Source organism: Melospiza melodia, chromosome 16 (assembly GCF_035770615.1).
Source record: "Melospiza melodia melodia isolate bMelMel2 chromosome 16, bMelMel2.pri, whole genome shotgun sequence".
In the NCBI taxonomy this organism is placed as follows: domain Eukaryota; kingdom Metazoa; phylum Chordata; class Aves; order Passeriformes; family Passerellidae; genus Melospiza; species Melospiza melodia.
In genome coordinates, this window is record NC_086209.1 from 6,551,198 (window position 1) to 6,564,135 (window position 12,938).

Genomic DNA, 12,938 nt, shown 5'->3' on the forward strand with positions numbered 1-12,938 from the left:
TTGTGAGCAAATGAACATAAAAGCTCAGCTCCATTTTTATCATTCTCTCCCTTTCTTCTCCCTAAGAAGCACAGCATGGCATTTGGATGTAACTATATGTCCCTGCATAAAAGGGTGATTCATTACTTCTCTCTCAGCACATAGCTGGAGTTATTGTCTCCATTTCCCCCTCGCAGCACAGGCCCCAATTGATGGGCTCCGTGTCAGGCTCCTCCTCAGCACACACACACACAAGAGATGGCTCTCAAGGATGTATAGAGATGTGATAGGCACTGCAAAGGGCCTCGTTTCCACAGCAACAGGGATCATGCAGGAGCTGTGAGCCAAACTCCATCTCCACCCCATTCCTCCCCCCTCCATCTGACCACACAGTTTTCCTTCTTCACGCTCCCCACGGCGCTTCCGGGGAATCCAGCCCCGTTTGGGCAGTGAATGTCCCTCACACACTCCAGTGCAGGGGCTCTATAGACAACTGCTGGCTTCAGGGCTCACAGGATTTTCTGACAAGCCAAGTTTGTTAGCCTCAAGCATTCAAAAATTGTATTTTAATAGGTAAGATTTACTTGTCTAAAACCTCAAGATACTAATAAGTATTTTTGCATGAGATCTGACTTCTTGATTATAAAACTTCACTCTTTTCACACCAAAGTTGGCTTAAAAGTTAGATATTTTTTGGTGGTGTCGATTTAAATTAACAAAATGTACGCTGCTTACAAAAGTCAGACCCAGGAGAAAAATAATCAAAACAAACAATCATTATGATATAATATTTATAGTGGCATGCTATAAATTTGGCATATTGCAGCTGTCCTGTGACACTGGTTTAAAAAAGGAAAGAAAACAGAATTATCAAAGAGCTGCTACTTATTGAAACCTGAATCAATGACCTGCTAAAAGTAAGTGCTGCAGAGGAAAATACTTGTACTGCAGATTTCCCCCTCTGCTATGTACAGGCTGAAGCCCCTAAATAGTGCCTTACATCATGGGCTTCAGGTTGGTGGGTGTTACTGCAAAACTGAAATCATCACTAAAAAACAAACATAAAGATGCCAAGCTGGCTTCCTGGTCACAGAAGCAGAACTGACAGAAACAAAAGTAGTGTGGGAAAGGTTCATCAGCAGTGTGGTTACTAACTTTGCCAGCAAATAAGCCTGTTGCAGCAGCAAGGATCAGATGCTGGCTGCTCCTCGTGGTCGGTTTTTCCACCAGATTCACAGCTCTGTTTATTTTGGGGAGTTTGCTTTGCCTCTGAGCAGCAGTAGCCATCCATTACATAATGCTGGACTGGCTACATGGCACAGATTAACAGAAACCAGCCCTGAAGTTAATGCTTTCTTCATCTTTACACTTGTCATGCTTGTATGGTAGAGAGATTTTGTACAAAAAGGCCTCACCTCTGTAATGAGTTTGCAGGCGTGTGTGCACATGTGCATTATCATCCCCCTTACTGCAATCAGCCAGCAGGGAGCTCCCAAATTCCCTTAGACATCCACGCAATCCCAAATCAAAGACAGCTACTGACCATAGCGTGTTTAAATTTTACCAAACAGGGACTTTCTAAATGGTTGTTATAGGAAAGCTTCTTACTCCCTCAGGCATTGAAACAACTCTGGGCTCTGGAGGAAAAGGGGAATTTCTGCTTCCTGGTGCCTTACTTAAAACCACTTTTTCTAAGGTAATGTCATGCTTTTAATGAAGAGAAACTGTCCAGCAACGCCTGATCTTTTTCCTCCTTCTCAGACCAGAGATTACTTATGTGTCCATTAATCAGATTGTAAAACAGCGTGCCCAGGACTGCACCAGGGGCAAGGATCATCTCCTGCAGACACCGCCAGCACTGCCCCTGCAGCTACTGCAGCTCCAGCTTTGAACAAACGTCCTGCAGCTGCTGGCTCTGGTGGCTGCTGCTGGTTGTGTTTCCACATCAAATCAGATACAGAGGAAAACACCAACACAAAGTTGTGAACACGAGCACAGAAATACTGAATGTGTCATAAAAGCAAGAACAGCCCTCAAGTCCCCAGTGTTAGAGCATCCACCACATCTGCCTCTGCTGGCCTTACCTAGAGGGATTTGCTATGTAAGATGAAAAACTGTCACATGTACTTACAGAAATCAGCAACATACTGAAGTATCAGAATTTTAAATTTTTTGTTGTCTGTTTCTTTATTCCAGCTCTGGAAAAATTGTGGGCAATCTTCAATTTCATAAAAATTTTCCCTAAAGGCTTTTACATACATATCAGCCTGAAACAGATTATCTGTTTTCCAGCACTGAAAAATGAGATTCTTCCCAGTGGTTTAGCAATAAACACTTAGAAATTATTTTAAGTTTATTACAAAGCAAAACACTTCAATGTTTAGTGCAGTTGGAAGAACACTTTCTTCCTGAAAAATATTTTTTTTATTTCTTCCCGGCCCCCATAGTATGGCTTTCCATACTTTGTTCTAGAAAAAAGCCAACAGGTCATGATGATACCCACGTGCTCTTTGGGAAAGCATCAGGAAAATGAAAGTTGCTTATTGTGACTTTTTCATGAGAGATCTGGGCTTTTTAGTTTGTACATCTTTACTTATTGCTGAGATATTTTATAGTGTTAGGTTGGTCAGAATTTCTAAACCTATCTTGAAATGGTTAAAATGAATGAATGAATAAGACTTTAACCTAGGAAGCAGAAACTGAGGCAGAGTATGTGTACTCTAAAGCAGTATGGAAAGAAATAGATGCCAGTAGAGTCCTAGAACTCCTCATTGTGTCTTAGAAGAAACAAAATCTTAATAAATTAGTGCTAATTGAAATATACCTTTATAAAACTGACTTATGTAGGGAATTGTGCTAAGAGATAGCATCAATAAGGACATATGATACAAATAAAAGATAAAAGGTACGATACGTAGACATTAATGTTTGCTTTAAAAATCACATTTCTGCAGGACAGCTGACTATCTACACTTACAATGAGGAACTCTGGGATATTTAGTACCAATATTACAACTTTTTAAAGACTAATTAACTCATTACCTCAAACAATATTCTCTATGAAGAACAAGCTTCTTTCAGCAATTTGCTGCCCCCTTCACACCTGACTTTAAATATGAAATTGGGGCAAAGTCGACCATGGCCATTCAAGCCACAAACCCACAGCTGTTGTCATCTTATTGCAAAGTCCCATACCTTCTTGGTGATTTCTCGTGGACATCTCCTCACAGCACTAACTCCTTCTTCTTCATAGTACAACCAACAAACTCCATCTCTCTCCTCACCCAGCTAACCCACTCTTTTTAGCACTTTTCTCATTGGACACAGCTGTGGCCTATTCCTAATCTTTGCTAATTAGTACAGCTGTAACTCCTCAGGGGTGAGATTACCTTCTGCACCATTTTCTTACATTCTATCCCCCACACACAACCATCCACCTTTACTGTAGTCCCAACAACAGAGAGTAGAACTTACTACTGAACATTATTTCATAAAGGTGGAAGAACATTACTTTTACTTTTTATCTCCTGCACATATGTCCCAGGGAGAATTCACAGTCTGTGCTTCCCATTTCTGGAAACAAGGCACTTTACTTTGTAAACACTGGTCATATGCATCACTTAGGTATCCGTGGTTACAAAGATGTAAAGAGCTCTTGAATTACATCCTACTTATTTTCCAGCTTCTGTGCCTCTGAGGGTTGTGGCAGCAGCAACAACCGTGGGTCTGAACCAGAGTCTACCAAGGCTGACAAGGAGATGACATTAAATACAAACCTGAATATCTGAATAAATTAGGCAGCTGGTACAACCCCAGTTGGTCTTAATTTATATATAGAGTAAGCAAGGGAAGAGGAGAGAAGAAGGCATTAGAGACTACAAAGGATTTTCCGAGCCCACATCATCTTTCCATGGTATCAAGTGGATTAACCTGTTACTTATTCTCCCAGCACATTGCACTCCCATGGACACCAGTGACACTGCAGAGCCTGGACCCACTGTAAAGGTCATCCTGGGGCTGCTCAGGTCAGTGGAGCTCTGCTGGCCCCACCAGATGCAGGAGAGGCTCTCAGAGGTTCTCCATTCCAAGCCTGGAGAACCTCTTTCTTATAAATAAGGCCTTTCCCATCCCCACAGTGAAGCAGGGCTAAGAACATCCTCAGTTTCTTTGCCAGGGGCCATTCCCCTGTTGCATACAGGTAGAGATATTATAAAAGAAAGGCCTTATAAAATATGGTTTAGGCCCTTCTAGTCTAGCTAAGCTAACAGTTAGCTTGTACCTTCCCATGTGAAAAATCATAAGAATGAAAGCACTTAGCACAACAAACTATTCTGGTAAGAGAACCGTTTGCACCTGTGAAAAACAAGAAATCTGTCCCATGGGAATCTGTGAAAAAACATGTAAACTATCCAGGAATAGAAAGATTTGATGGACATATATAATGCCATTTACTAACCAATGAATTGAAGGGCAAGAAAGCAACGAACCAATTAGAGTTATAGAGTTATACGCAAGGTCTTGAAAATGGTGTAAAAACGGGCTGTGACATTAAAGATTGGCTTTTTCTGCCTGAAGAAACTGAGCCCTGTCTGCTTATTACTGCAACATTCCCCAATACACATCCAGTGAAATTCAGGAAGATGTCCACTGGTGCCCTTGAAGTGGGTACAAAGAAAGAAGGAGGGTGAGACTGGCACTCCATGAATTCCCTTTTCTGCTCTCTGGGTTAAATAAAGGAACTTCACCATTCACATACCAGAGTTAATTATCCAAAGAGAATAAAGTGCTGTTCAAGAAGCTGAAATTCACTGTTTTTACAGAGGTTAATACATGCAGTGGCTCATTCCAAGCTATGATGTTCTAAAAATGAAGGTGATCTCGTGCTCTGGCACCACAGTTTGAAAATCGCTGTTTAGTCTTGGATCACAGAAGAGCTTGATGACACCTTGCTGTAAAAATAAAGTGATAGATTTGGGTCTGCATTTTACAGTCCCACAACACTGAACTTTGATATTTCTTAGGCAAAATTTCTGTTTGAGGTTTGGAGATTGTTTTATTGTTTTTTCTCTCCTAGAAAAGGTTTGTTGCTCATATTCAACTTCTGAAATCTCTTGTGCACGCCCTGTCATACTATTTTTCAAAACCAGCATTTGATCTTGTGAAATAAATAATATGAATAATTCATGAGAAAGACATTTTAAAGCCCAAATTCCACCCTTCCTTTCTTACTCCTACTTTTTCATTTGGCATTAAAGCTATTATAAACAGGCACATTTTGGTAACAAGCTAGACTGCCTGTGGATGGCAGGAGTATCATCAGTTGGAGAAGCACAACCACACACAGAAAAAAAAACAACCCTTAAATATAACACTGGAGCAATAAATATTGCTAAGACAGTATTGATTCAGTGTACTCTTGAAATATGTAAAGCTTTTAATTCCATGCTCTCTCACTATTTTTCCTTAAGACCATATTACATTAAGTCATAGACCTGGGACCTTACAGGACAGCATTTAAATGTCATTGCCAGCATTAGCAACTTTCTCAGATTTGAGAACAAAAACAATTTACTGTAAAAATGCATCTCCACCAATCTGTGCTCCTGATTTAGCAATTTGTTTCATTAATATATTTTATAAGCCATTATTTAATTTTTTTTAAAAGCATGTGACATATTGCAAAACCTTAAACTTACCACATTGTCTCATGTGTGACAGACAGTGGTCATAATTTTATACCAAATTCTAACCTATTCACAAGACCTTTAGGAATCTTTCAATTCCACAGCATGTCTGGCTGCTCTTCAATAAAGGGGAGTGGTTTTAAGGATCCATGAACAGTTTGTGCCTCCACCGGCTCATCAGAAATGCCAACAGAAGAGGAGCTTTCTGTTTCAAAAGCCCTGCAGCACAGACTGGGTGATAAGCAAGGAAAAGAGCCCTGCTCACTGCACACAACCCAGGCACAGCTGTTTTTGGTGACAAATGAGGAAAAGCTGATATTCCTCAGTTCTGTTCCTTGTAGGTAATGAGATAGCACCAGGGATGAATAGTTGGGGTGATGCTCCTTGCAGAGAGGCTTGTACTCTCCCCTGGTCAGTCTCCAAATCTACAGATTCCCAGGGAACTCAGAAACATCTTGTGGCCTGGAAGAATCTAACTCTGCCCCTCGCTTGCTTTGGAGTCCACCTTTCATCAGGATTCCTGCTCTTGCAGCTCTCCTGAAGTCATGGAAGAACACCAGGGTAAATTAGCCCATCTGTTTTCATCTGGCAGGCATTCAGCAAGGCACAGTCTAGCAAAGTGCTTAAATAAATGCTTAACCTTAAGCTTGCTATTAAGGACCTAAGGAAATGCTTTCCTGGATTAAGAACAAGAACTACTGAAAAATGAAGGAGATGTTCATTGTCTGCAGCACAGTCAGAGGCCTGACAACAGAGAGAGGGAACTGCTTTCAGGGTTTGCCAAGGTGTGTGTGTGTGGGATGGGACAGTCAGGGGAGATGGGGGCCATGTGTAACCACAGAGCAGAGCACAGATTGTGGCATGGAGCTTTCACATACCATGTTCATGACAAAATAAAAATAGGAATTGCACAGAACTGCTTTTCGACAGTGCTTAAGATCTACTGGCTTGCGTCTTGGGCCATCTCACCCTCCAGATATTAGAGTGGTACAGGGAGGCACAGAGGCAAAGACCTGAATTCCCAGGTGTGCAGGGACAGCTATGCTGCCCATAGGTGTTGTCTTACATATCAAGAGTTCTATTATCATTATAGTGCAAGAGCTCCATAGCCTCAGAGTTTCATACCTCCTCAATGTTTCTCATGGGCATCTCGTCTAAGCACTGACTCTTCCTGGTCCTTGCAGCAGCCATCTGACACCAGATCCCACCAATCCACGCTTTATACCACTGTTCTTGTTGGCTACAGGCGTGGCCTGTTAAGATCAGGCCTGCTCCTAATCTTTAGTAATTAGTTCAGCTGCAAATCTTTGGGGGATAAGATGACATTCTATCCCACCTTCATACTGTATCCTCCCACACATGGGTGAAGGGGGCACAGGAACAGGGGCAGTGCCCTGTGCTGTCACCTCAGCCCCTCACACTGCTCTGTGCTCCCTCAGCCATGGGAGGTAGAAGCAAACAGCTCCAATTTTCTGTGATGATTGGGATAGTGAAGATCCAGGTGGCAGCTTCTCTACAGGTTCAAAATAACTCTCCCTTTGCAATACAAATACTGCCTGCAGGTGTTTACTGCTGCCTTTCTGCAAACTAAAATGAGACAACACGTTTGCACATGACTAATCTCTTCATAATGCACTTTACCTCCTGCAAACTGCTTATAAATGTAATTATTTTTCAAAAGACTGAGAAATCTGCCAGATCTTTATATATAGGTCCTTGTGGATGACACAATCTATCACCTTTCCAGTAAAGAACGATACAAAATAAAATATTTAACTAATGATAAATTAAATATTAATGGCCAATGCATCACAGACATATCCAAATGTTTATATGAGTATATAAGTTAATGCTCATTTTTGTAACAGCTCAGTCTGTTCTCACCTATCTTGCCTGCTCACTGCTTCATAGGCCTCTAAGCAATCCCACGACCCCAAAATCACCTCTAGGCAAAAATTCCAGCTCCAGAACTTCAAACTCAAGTTATTTCAATTACTCCTTCTGCATCCCTTAAATATATACCCCTATCTCACCATGAGCTTCTGGGTTTCTTGGCTTGCCTGTCTCCATCATCCACACTGAGTTTTTACTGTAGTTGGAGGTCGTGGTGGCACAAACAGAAATAATTTACCCCTGCTTTCATTCACTCAAGAACAAACCCAGCGTTCCTCTGCTGGGGAATCTGCAGAGGTTCTGTGGGGAGACTGGAGCTGGCAAAGGAGGGGAGGCTGAGGAGGCTGCTCAGGCAGCTGGAAGGGGCTGTGTAAAGAGCAGAGAATCCTGCTGGGGCAATCAGAGAGCTCCTACCAGATTTATTCCAAGATCAAGGCCCTAAACTTATTTAACTCCCCTATCTTTGAAAAGCTGCACACACACAGACAGCTGGAGAAGTACTTTGGCAGCTTGGGAGGGGAGTTTGGAAAAAGTCAAAATTTTCCTCCCCAGAATTAATTTGCTGACAAAGAGCATTAGGTTATCTGGGACAGATGCTGTCTCTCATGGAAATCAGTGGGGCTTTAAATCCTGCAATTTTTTCTCAACACCTGAGAAAGATCCCCAGTGTGGCAGTTCACACAAATTCTTCCACTGACTTCTCTTGAGCAAGACAAAGCAAAAAGAATATAAAGTTTCCCTTTTTAATCCCCTTCAAAATAGCTCAGGCATGTAGCTGGGAGAGGTAATTGCTGCACAGTGGCCCAATTACTCACACACTTCAAAACAACCCAAAACTCCCACCTGCTATGAGTGAAGGGCTTTAAAAGTGTGGGTTATGAAACAGATAGAAGCATCATTTCAGACCTACATAAGTGTTGGTTTAAATTTGGGGTTTTTTAAGTCTTACTACAAATTATCATTAACCTAAAAGTGTCTGTTAGCTGTGACTGGTGTTCTTAGTGTGTGGTTGGTCGGTTGGTTGTTTTTCTTTTAACTTGAAGCTCCTGCTTCAGATGAATTAAAGCCTCTAATCTCTATAGGAAAGTGAATTTTGGAATTTGTGTAGTGCAACTAGAGCCATGAAGGTCCCAAAGTTCATTGGGTCTTTAGAGACCTGCTGTGGTGTTAATATGCCTTAACATGGCCTGTAAGGGTTACAGACATGGGGAGATATCGTTTACAGAAAGGATTTTCTTTGTTTTCCTTGGATTTTTTCTTTTTTAACAAAAAAAACTCCTCTCATTGTGAAGATCAGTTATAAACTATTCCACATGGTTTGGGTTGAGTTGGAGTCTCCTTGTGATAAGTCCAAGTAACAGAAACCCTTCTTCACCCTTAATTGCAGTAGCAGTGTTGGGTGGTGCTGCATTAAACTGACCTTTGGCTTTATGTTAGCTGTGCTAAATGAATAAAAAAATCACAATTTCCCAGTAACAAACACAAGCATATCTTATCATTCACAGTATGAAGTTGTTACTACAGTGCCATCTTCAGTGCGTTACATAAAGTGGAGTTTTCCTGTAGAGGATGTTTTCTTTGTTCTTTATGGGTTGGAAATGGATTAATAGAACTCCAACTGCAGAGGAATGAGTAAGAAAGAAAAAGGTGAAAGCCTTCTCTCTCTCTGTTAAAAAGAAAGAGAGTGTTGTTATTAAGAAAATAAACTATTATACAAGAAGCACATGTAATTATTAGGCAAAGCAATCTGAAGCTGGCCACCACAATAGGTTTTGAGGTAAAAAATGGTTCTGCTCATTTACTGCCAGTGACACTCAGCAATACCACATGGAAATGCAATTTTACACATGCACATGCATTATATGTAGAATATTACCAAACCATTAGAACTGTTAATACAAGTTTGAGGGTATACTATTTACAGACAGGGAAAAAGATGTGTCTCCACACATCTGACAGAGAACCTGGGCTAGCTGTACTGTGGGGGAAACCTCATTTGCTCAAACGAGTTCTTCCTACCTGGTCCCCAGAGTTCAGACTGGACCCAGCAGTGAAGATTACTCTTCCTCTTGCAAAAGGAACTAGCCCACATATTGAATAGCAGCCAGCCAAGGAGAGTCCTACATTCTTGATTGCAGAGCTCTTGTGTTACTTCTCCCCCCTGCAATGCTAAAAGAAGGATGTTACTGAGCCCTGGTAGAGGCTTGCTCCTTGGCCCAAGGATGCTGTGGGCCATGGCACAGGTGTGCTCCAGAGGGTAAAGGAGAGGGAATTTTGGCAAAGGTATCTGCCATGCTTCTCTGAGTGTATCTAGCCCATGATAACCCTAGTTCTAGCCCATTGCGAATGCCTGCAGAGTGGGTGTGAATTCATGCTGCTGCCTCAGCCCCATTTGGCACTGAAAGGCAACTGGGCAAACTGATCTTGGCCATGTGTGATGTCACAGGGAATTCTGGTGTGGAGAAAGTAAACAGGAGCTGAGGCCAAATCTCAGTCCCACAGCTTGTCAGCATAGCGAAAATGCCAAAGGTGCCAATGACAATGGAAAATAGGACTGATTTTATTATTATAATGCAGATGTTCTTTTGGGAGGGAATGTATTTGCTTGTCTTCTTCAGGCTTACATGTTTTCTTGCAGATGGCTCAGAGTTGTATTGCTCTGTACAGAGTAAACAGGTCTATTTAACAGCTGAAGAAGAAAAGTCTACAAAGAGGAAAACACAGCTTATCCAGTCTCAATGATATTCCTCAATCTGAACAATAGAGCTCTGTGCAGAGCACACTGCTACTTCCCTTTTGAAATGGATTGTATGCTGATAATACTCATCATTTGCATGCTGCTTTCATTTTGAAAGCACATTACAAATGTATAGGAATCCTTACGAACACACTTTACAATCTATAATCCTTACTATCTTTGCTGTCATAAGTGGTATAAATGACTTGACAAAGCTACACAGAGAAAATGCATCACACTGTTGTTTTGTTGACCAATACAGCAAAATCATAAAATCGTGCTCATGGCATAGCTCCAACAGCTGAATGAAACTCCAGATTCTAGGAGAAGCTACTTAAAAGATAAAACCTCTTATGGCATCCACAGCTTATATTCTTGAGAAAGATTTACAAAATAGGGGCCTTGTTTGTTGGCACAAACCAAATTTTCCCAAATTAATTACTAAATATTTCAATTGTACTTTCTGAATATTTCACTTCATTAAGGAAAAAGTAATTTTCATTGAACAAAAAGAAATCTTAAGTCTAGGTTATTCACGATGTTTTTGCTCTTTATTTTCTTCAAAAACATGAGAATTAAAAGCAAAACTCTTTTTCTAGACACTTGGACCCAATTTCCTGATCATATTTGTAAAACCACTAATGTACTGAACTGATCATAGAAGTAAAGATCTTCATAAGTATAAAACAGTGCAATGACATGGTGATATTTAAGAAGGAGGCCACATGAACCCCAGTTATTTCAAAGTGTTAACCCCATCCAAAAGATCACCCCTTGTATGAGATTTGTACTCTTGTTCCTGACCAACCTCACCAAACTGCAGGCACAACTCAACAGCAGCTGCAAATCTGGTCCTGAGGAATGCCTGCTGATGTAACTTCCATTAAAGCAAACAGAGAGGGAACATTCAAAACCTTGCATTTCATTCCTACCACACAAAAGGCAGAAAGATATTGAGGATGAATCTTTGCATTGTGCCCTGAGCTGCACATCTAAGTGCCCTGGCACCTAGGGGCATGTTCTAACCCAAGAATGGAAGCTGAAAAGTTGCATGCTAAAAATATAAACACAACTGCTTTCCTCCTCTCTCTCTTAGTGAAATACTTTAATAGTACTGATATTAACCAACAATGTGACCATTCTTTAAAATACCAGTATTTTTCTTTTTCAATCTGGAAAAATTCAAATTCAGCCCATTTTTCTTTTCAGAAAAAAAAAGAAGAAAAAGAAAAAAGAGGAAATGATTCTCCTACCCTTCTCCACAAAACTATTTTTGGGCATAAGCAAACACAGACTGCACATACACGAGACTGCTGACCTGGAGCCTTATTTGCAGTGTATAGACAAGAATACCCTGCTGAGAAGGACTAACAGGGCCTATGAAATCCTGCCAGGGAGCAAGAAAATCTGCTGTATGGTATATCCTTTCCTGCAGTTTCTTGCAGTGAAGCGCTCAAAATCTGTCAAAACACGCTGCCCTTTGTGACTGTGCTCATTGAGATGTGCATCCTGCACAGTGTCTCATATTCAGATGTGAGCACTAATGCAGCACATGAAAGGAGCCCCTACCAAAGCCCTGCTCAGCAAACACTGGGCACAGACTGACCCCACACCCAAACAGCTCCCAGCTGCACAGAAATGTATCCACACCCTAAATAAAAGCACCCCTGAGAAATCTGTATCACAGCTGGTTTAACCTGAGTGATCTGTGCAAGAATTTTCAGTGAACAGTGACCCCAAAGCCTGGCTCGGGTAAGTGGGTGCAGATGTCTGCAGGATTTAGCCACAGTCAGAATTCAATCGACTGAACCACATTTCTTTACAATGCACAACTTAAAGTCATGGAAAGCCACAACTGTCCGGCTTCAAAAGCTCAGCACAAAACTTCCCAACAGAAGCTTAAACCATTTCCTACATTTCTGTTTTGGATCATACACCATCTGAGGTGACTCAGAAACCATCCAGGACAGGCTCTTAGTTTGCCTTTTTTAGCTGTTTTCTAGGAACTGACAAATCCCACTCTTGTGCCTCTTTGGAAGCTGCCATCAACCCAAGCCCAGAAAAACCTTCAGCTGTAAAGAATTGGCTCACTGGAGGAGAAATGAGAGCATGGAGTGGGAGGATGCTCTGCAAGGTCATAGTGCACACATGTCCAGGAAACCACATGAAATTAAACCAAGAAATGAAATCCTCCTGGATGAGGGAAATTTAGGAATATTCTTTGTTATTCTACTGTTACAAAATGACAACTAAAGCATTTAGCGATCACTTTCTGTTTTCTGGTTAAACAAAGACCAAAAAGAAGTGAGGTACCATTTGTTACCCATCAGAGTCATACTACACTGTATTAAGCTTTTCCATTTATGCATTCAAAAAATTCAGATTTAGTAAAAGCTAGGACTCTTTTTCCTTATCCAATCTTTCTTTATGCTTTTGAAGAATTATTTATGGCATTATTACCGAGGGAATGGAAATTCAATACAACTCAGTATCTGTCTGTTACCAGTGACTGGTATTTTAAAAATATCAGACTGAAATGTACTGCTTTCAGATAATGAATCAGTTATCTCAAGTATTGCTAGTGAATACAAATAAAATTAGCAGTGAAACAAAGATATTTGCAATAAATTCCCTATTTAATGAAA